Below are 8062 nucleotides of genomic sequence, written 5' to 3' on the forward strand. Positions count from 1 at the left end.
CTTTAAATGAACAAAAAAAAAATTAGGGTACATTAAACATATGTTTCTTATTGCAATGTTGCCCTTGAATACACTGTAAAAAAAACCATATCCTATTTTTATGGTTAATTTACTCTAAATTTCTACTGTAATTGTTCTATTTTTTTTAAATACTTTATAAAACTGTAGAATTGAAGACATTATCTGCAAATAAACAACCCGCCTGTTATTTTAAGTAATATGCCAGTAATGACAAACTATGTATATTTCTATTTTTTTTACTTTATATTTTGGAGCGGCATAGCTCAGTTTGTAGAGTGGCCGTGCCAGCAACTTGAGGATACCAGGTTCGATTCCCGCTTCCGCCATCCTAGTCACTGCCGTTGTGTCCTTGGGCAAGACACTTTACCCACCTGCTCCCAGTGACACCCACACTGGTTTAAATGTAACTTAAATATTGGGTTTCACTATGTAAAGCGCTTTGAGTCACTAGAGAAAAGCGCTATATAAATATAATTCACTTCACTTACCGAAAAAGACCAAATTAATTATACATAGCATTTTCTGTTTTCTTAAATTACACTGTAAAAACTGTTGCCTAGATCTAACTCAATAAAAATAAGGCAACATTTTCCAAGCAATTTTTGTTAGTTTAGTCAACTAATTGGTATTTTGAGTAAGTAGAACTTAATAATCGATTGTAGCTGAGATAGGCTCCAGCGCCCCCCGCGACCCCAAAGGGAATAAGCGGTAGAAAATGGATGGATGGATAGAACTTAATAATATGCATTTCAATTTATGCAAAAAGATTAAGTTGCGTTTACAGAAAAAGCCAAGAAATTGAGTAAAATCAATGTAAAAAAACATCAGCATATTAAACACACAAGACTTAATTAAAATAAGTAACATTTAAATGAAAAAATAATTTTTGTACTCAATTTTATTAATTTTGACCAACTTACCCTTTCTTTGTTTTGAAAATGGAAACTGCTTAAAATAATTACTTATAATAATAATAAAAAAATCAAGACATATCAAATTCCAACCTTTATTAAATCATTACCATATAAAAACAGTGGCAATGAGCTGGACAGTATGAACAGTCAACATCCATATTATACAAGAATGCATGACCTCAACTTTTTAAAGTGCTGTATAGAACACCTTCACAGTAGTTTTCTTTTTTTAACCGTATGCATATTAAAACATTTTCACAAGCCATATCCAAACCTGTCAATAAGCTGGACAGTATTAACAGTCAAGAACATCAGTATTTAGTGCATAAAAGAATGCATGACCTCAGCATCTCAAGTTTTACTTAGAACATTCACAGTATAGTTTCTTGCTAAAACAATTTAATATTAAGATTATCTGTACTTCTGTAACAATTCACAAGCAGAACACCTTCACTGTAGTGTCTTTCAGTGTGTATATTTTGAAACATTTGAACTTAAAAAACTCACAGATCCCTCCTTCTGACCAGCTGGAGCTTCACAGTGGGGCAATTTAGTGTGTATAAAACATAAAAAAAACTTAATTTACACACCAGAAACGATGACCTGGAGCTTTGTATAAAACCTGAACAGGACAAACCCTTACAACATTCTGAAGAATTCCACTCAATGAACAATGTATAATGATTTTGAACAGACACAAGAAAATGGCTGTTCAAAAGTGCAAGCTGACAGTCATGGCTCACTGCCTAAGCTAGAAGCTTATTTTTGAGAGTCATGAATTTGGGGGTTGGTTTTGGGCGCAGTGTGTCAAGTCCCACAAAAAGTCTTTGAAACACCTCAAATGTTTTGGTAAGTTTGGATGGATACTCAAGATTAAGTGCATACGTCAACCCCAGAAGTAGGCAGCATGCTTTGGCCAGGTTTCCAAGATGAGTAAGGACTGGTACTCCCTCAATGATGATTCCTACTGCATTTGGCTCACGACAGATGTAGATGCTCATATTCTTCATTTCCAGGTCCTCATGAACAGTGGTCTCTGCAGTTCCCTTTGAGATACAAACACAGTCATTAAAAAAACAAACATCTAATTTCATATTTACAGTAATATAAGTTGTGTGATTTAATTCAGATGATTACTTTTGTGAAGACCATTTTGAAAACTTTTGAATTCTAATTTGAGATCTTGTACAGTAAACTTGGTACAATAGATGCATTTCCAGCCACATGTTTTTTATTGGCATTTCTAATTTGCATATAAAAAACCTGAATAGAACCACCAGAAATTAAAACAAACAGTAATATGTTTTTATATATATGAGTAAATGTTTTAATGCTTGTTTAAGGGGAGTATTTTTTGTTTGCATTGTTTTTTTAGGGCAAACAGAAACACAAGACAGAAAGGCATCACTCTGTGGTGCTATGCTAATTGGCTATCCTGGGGCTCTTGCCAACTAGCTGCATGCTGGACCTCCACCTGACAACTGCTGGTTCAGTCAGTTCACATAAAAGTAAACCCAATTTAAGCTTGTACATCAGACTGATCCAAACCTGCTTTTAAACAATACTTACAGTAGTCAGAGATTAGCTCCTGTCCACTCTCTCCCATGTACTCTATGAGGCATCTCACAGTCACATCTCTCTTCTTCACTGCAGAGGCACTTGGGTCCTAGAGTTAAGAGAAGAATAATTAATAAATTAATTTTGTTGGCAATTTTACTCCAAATCTGTGATACCGTTATTAGAGCATGATTACAGATTCAGTTTAAACTTTTAAACCACTTTTAACCCACCTGTGTCAGTTCCATCAACAAGTTCTTGATGCGCTGCAGTCACTCCTTCTTTTGCACTGAAGAGCTCCAGGAGTTTTGGAGTGTACCTGTCCAGTTGGGACATAAATGTTGATTCCAGTGGAACAGCAGTGCACCTTCGGAACGCTTCATTAATCTGTAAGACAGCAAATGTTGACCATTACTGATATTAAGGGTATTAGTATACATTTTCAGGCAAAAAGTGAGTCTAGTATGTCATGTCCAAGTCACAATGGAAACTTGGTCAGGAAAAATAGAATGATAATAGAATAGAATAGAATAGAATAGAAGATGTTCTACGAGTCAGTGGTGGCAGGCGCCTTCTTGTACACCATGGCCTGCTGGGGCAGCGGGCTGAGCGCGAGGGACGCAAACAGACTGGACAAGTTGGTAGAGAAGGCCAGTAACGTGGTGGGAGTGGAGCTAGACTCTCTGGCGGTGGTGTCAGAGAGGAGAAGTCTAGCATCTTGACAGATGAGAGCAAAGGGATGTATAAGAGCATGGGCAACCTACATGAATGCAAGGCAAGGAATGGCTGTGTCCAAAGGTCCCATGGTGCAGTCTGTAATGCTTTAAAATGTCATTCTTGGTTGGTACAACAGTGCTGCACAACTTACAGGGCCATCCCATCTGTCATTGGAGAGAGAGAACAAAAAAGACAAGTTATGGTTCATGTCTAACCTCTTGGATATATAAGCCTGATGAGAGCCCTTTTATATCTGTTTTTTTTACACCCTAATATACTCATTTGCAGTATTTCCTCTAGATTTTTTTGTAGCCCTGGTGGTCTAAGTTGGTAACCTAGCAACAGTAGGGGGTCCGAGGGCATGCCCCCACGGAAGAAAAATTTGAAAATTTACCCTTTAAATGGTGACTACTGGTGAGATTTTTTTGGGGGGTGGGGGGGGGGGGGGGATGTTGAGATTGAGACTTACACAATTCTTACAAGAGTAGCGTTTTGCCTAGGAGTGTGCATGGACAGCAGGTCTGAGGGGGCTTCAGATAGCTCTGTCAAGTGTACCTAGTAGAGATGCGCGGATAGGCAATTTATTTCATCCGCAACCGCGGCAGAAAGTCGTCAACCATCCGCCATCCACCCGATGTAACGTTTGATCAGAACTGCATCCGCCCGCCATCCGCCCGTTGTTATATATCTAATATTAATTAAAAAAAAAAAAAAAGGGTGAAAACTACGCGAATTGCACCTTGTGCAGACAAGATTTTTCGATCGGACACGGAGGAATTAGTGATGTAAAAGACCACGTTGGGACAAAAAAACACAAGTCTAATGCCGTTGCTAGCGATACAAGTGGAAAACTTTCAACGTTTTTCGTCGCCCAAACAGATTCTTTGGATGTGATAAATGCCGAAGTTTTATTTACGGAGGCAATAATTGAGCATGGACTTCCAATCGCACTGGCTGATCACATGGGACAGTTAATAATGTAATGCAACCTTTAAAAATCATTACGCGGTGATCGCGATCCCAAAAATAAACTTTTCTTGCATGATAATGTCCAGAAAAATTCGCTTTATATTACTATAGAGTCCTTTTAACGAATGAGTTTGATGGTTTATCACAAACCTTAAATGAAAGAAGTCCTTTGTTCTCCTGCAGCATGGCCTTGCTTTGTGTTTGGTGCGCCATCCTGTCGGCTGTATTTCACAGCACGACATACTGTTAAAAGTGTTTATACTATTTATACTTTCAATTAACAAATTGAAGTCTTGTGAAAGGTTGACAGGATAACTGGCATTAACTGTCAAAATAATTTCAAACTATTGAAGTTAGCTTACAGAATAAACATGTCAATCAACCCATATGATTTTTGCTGTAATATTTTTGTTTTGAAAAGTCACTGTGACTGATAGAAAAGTGATGGTTTTAGCAACATTTTAACCTGTCTGAATGCTAATAATCATTTTGCGAGCAAGCAGGTAAGCTGCGCGGGCGGAGCGCGCGGAGTGACCCATGTTACGAGCCCCCGGCCACGGGGGTGGCGGGCAGGTAAGCTGCTTACCTGCTGCGCGTGACGCCGGCCGCGGCGAAAGCGGACGAGGCGGGGTGTCGGTGCGGTGGGCGCGGTAGTGACCCTGGACGTGCGTCGGGCCCTTCTCGCGGATCGCCTCAGCTACGGCTCCCGGTGGGGCCCTCTCGGGGGAAGGAGCCTCGGTCCCGGACCCCGGCGAGGCGTCCCTCCGCTCCGTAAAAGTGTCCATCTCTCTCGTTGTGGCATATGCTGCAGGTGCCTGCTCGTTTTTCGTATGTGGGTAACAACATTTAACTATGTATATATATTTCCCAATTGGTTTAACTGCCACCCGCAAAAAAAAAAAAAAAAAAAAAAAAAAAAAAAAAAATCTAATTAATCCGCCCGACCCGACCCGCGAGCGGATAAAATCTTATTTTTTTAAATTTCATCCGCCCGATCCGCGGATAATCCGCGGACTCCGCGGTTGTGTCCGCAAACCGCGCATCTCTAGTACCTAGCTAGCTGCTAGCAACTTTGAATGCAAGCTAGTTAAGCAGCTTTAATGTGGCTGCTTATAAACTGAAGAATAAAATATTAAACTACCACGCAAAGAAAACGCTAATTATAAACTTCACAGCTATAAACAATGTTTGGTTGAAGTTAATGAGCTGTTGGAGGTAAGAGCACATTCGAAATGGCGGTCGGCGGGAAAAGTAGTAAACTAAATATAACATTGAACCATGCTTTTGAAAATGTATACATTTAAATCCTGGCAAATACTGACTTTTAACAATATAAATTGTTACTTACATGAGTTCGGTAAAGTGTTTTCCTTTGGCTCCGTGAAGAAACGCGTCTGGGCTTGTTCTTCCACAGCCGCATGCAGGTGGGCGGGTCCTGACGTTTTAGGTCTGATATAAACCTTTGAACTGAGTTTTGCTAAATCAATTTATGTTGGAAGTCCAATAAAATTAATTTTATCACATAAAAAATTAAGTTACGAAAATATTCACACTTTTTACTTAGAGATAACTCAAAAACTCTAAAAATAAAAATACATTGATTTATTGGAATAAATATACTTTTAAAAATAAAGTATGATGGACAATACCACTGAAAGAGTTTTTACAGTGTACTTTCGAATTCATGTAATATTACGATATTTTTCCGTAAAACGTTTCATGAACATTTCTGTAATTATAATGTTTTTGATCATTATTTGGTTTACAATGTTTTACTTTAATTTTATGGTTTTCGTTTGGCAACCGTAGCTGCTGCCAGTAGATGACCGTTTTTTTTACAGATTTTTTTTTTACAGTGTAAAATAGTGAACAAACAAGACAACTTGTCTTCTACGTTTGTACAAGTAAGTAAGCAAACAAAGGCTCCTAGTTTAGTCTGCTGACGTATGAAGTAACATATTGTGTCATTAATCATTCTATTATTTTGTCAACATTGTTAAGGACAAGTGGTAGGAAATGAATTATTAATCGACTTGTTCATTTACTGTTAATATCTGCTTACTTTCTCTTTTATCTACACTTCTGTTAAAATGTAATAATCACTTATTCTTCTGTTGTTTGATACTTTACATTAGTTTTGGATGATACCACAAATTTGGGTATCAATCTGATACCAAGTTGTTACAGGATCATACATTGGTCATATTCAAAGTCCTCATGTGTCCAGGGACATATTTCCTGAGTTTATAAACATGATATAAATGTTTTAAAAACGAAAGAAGATGTGTGAATGTGAGTGTGAATGTTGTCTGTCTATCTGTGTTGGCCCTGCGATGAGGTGGCGACTTGTCCAGGGTGTACCCCGCCTTCCGCCCGAATGCAGCTGAGATAGGCTCCAGCACCCCCCGCGACCCCAAAAGGGACAAGCGGTAGAACATGGATGGATGGATGTTGTGACGCCAAAAAATATTGACGTAATCATAGTAGTATCGACTATATACGTGCCTGTACTTGATATAATTACAGTGGATGTCAGGTATAGGTCCACCCATGGCGTTTGTTTACATTTTGACGCCGGTGAGCTACGGTGTGTAGTGAAGCATGTTTAGCTATTCCTAGTCCTGCAGGGATGATACTTGTAAGAAACTTACTTTATATGTCGTAATTATAGTATCGACTAGATACGCTATTGTACGTGGTATCATTACAGTGGATGTTAGGTGTAGATCCACCAATGGCGTTTGTGTATATTGTAGCGTCCCGGAAGAGTTGGTGCTGCAGGGAATTCTGGGAATTTGTTCTGTAGTGTTAATGTTGTGTTGCGGTACAAATATTCTTCCAAAATCGGTTTGTCGTTGTTTAGTGTGGTTTCACTATATGGCACATGTTTATGACAGTGTTGGCATTGTTCATACTGCCACCCCTAGTGTGACATGTATGGCTGTTGAGTGTGCAGCGCCTTCAAGGTCAAGATAATTATGTCATTAGTTCATATCGGGGCACAATGAAATTTTGTTAGGCTTTGTTAATTATAGACTATATGATTTGTGACTGTGTTATTATGTAGAACGGGTCCAACTCGCCACAAAATGAACAACAACAGGACTGATTCTTCAAAAATTATTCTAAAAATTTAAAGTTGCTATCAAACCCACGTGGGTGCTTGCCCTTGAAGCACCCATGGGATCGGCGCCTATGCCTCACATATTACAGTCGTTTTAGGGTAAAATAAGTGTCAAATACTGTTATAAAATAAGTATACCCTTTATTTAAATGATATTACACTTACCGGTATGTAAAAAAATCAAAAGTCTGCTCACGGTAAAAAATTTTTTTTAATAAAGTGTTACTGTTTTTCCATTTACTGTAACAACAACTGATGATGTTAAGGTAAAAAAACAAAACTGCCAGCTGAGTCTTCTGAATGTTGCCTTTAAAATAACCTTTTTACCATTTGCAGTCGTACTAATTATATTCAAACACAATCCTGCTGTATAAAGGGTGTGTAATGTTACATTGGCCAAAAATATAAAATCTACTTGTTAAATAAAACCTCTGCCTTGTTTTTGATGAATACTTAGGCCTACTACGCTACTGCATTTTATTTTTGCCCTAGATTTTACAGTCAAAACAATCTATCAGCGGTATCAGCAACAACAAAAAAATGCACCGTAAAAATAACAATGATACAGCTTTTCCATTTACAGTAATGCACTGTAAAAACAACTACTGTAGATTTAATTGTCAAATTAGATGAAAAGTGGTGCCGTTTTTTATTTTACAGTCACGCACTGTGAAAACAAAGACTGTACATTTTTCAGGAAAACAAAATGCCAGCTCAGTTGACAAAATTTTATGGTGATAATAAAAGTGGTACCATATTT

The 8062-nt window shown here is 38.1% G+C and overlaps 1 long non-coding RNA gene across 2 annotated transcripts; it reads right to left on the reverse strand.

Moving 5' to 3' along the window:
• Window positions 1–1013: 1013 nt before the first annotated feature.
• On the reverse strand, window positions 1014–3451 carry LOC133578355 (uncharacterized). Of its 2 annotated transcripts, XR_009811846.1 has the most exons (4): window positions 3257–3451; window positions 2726–2879; window positions 2505–2601; window positions 1014–1981 (listed from the first exon to the last, which is right to left on the reverse strand). It is a non-coding gene; the product is annotated as an uncharacterized lncRNA (long non-coding RNA). The 2 variants fall into 2 exon arrangements; XR_009811845.2 differs by lacking the exon at window positions 3257–3451 and having other exon boundaries at window positions 2726–3016.
• Window positions 3452–8062: the final 4611 nt, after the last annotated feature.

The sequence above is a fragment of the Nerophis lumbriciformis genome, linkage group LG38, assembly GCF_033978685.3.
Source record: "Nerophis lumbriciformis linkage group LG38, RoL_Nlum_v2.1, whole genome shotgun sequence".
NCBI classification, from domain to species: domain Eukaryota; kingdom Metazoa; phylum Chordata; class Actinopteri; order Syngnathiformes; family Syngnathidae; genus Nerophis; species Nerophis lumbriciformis.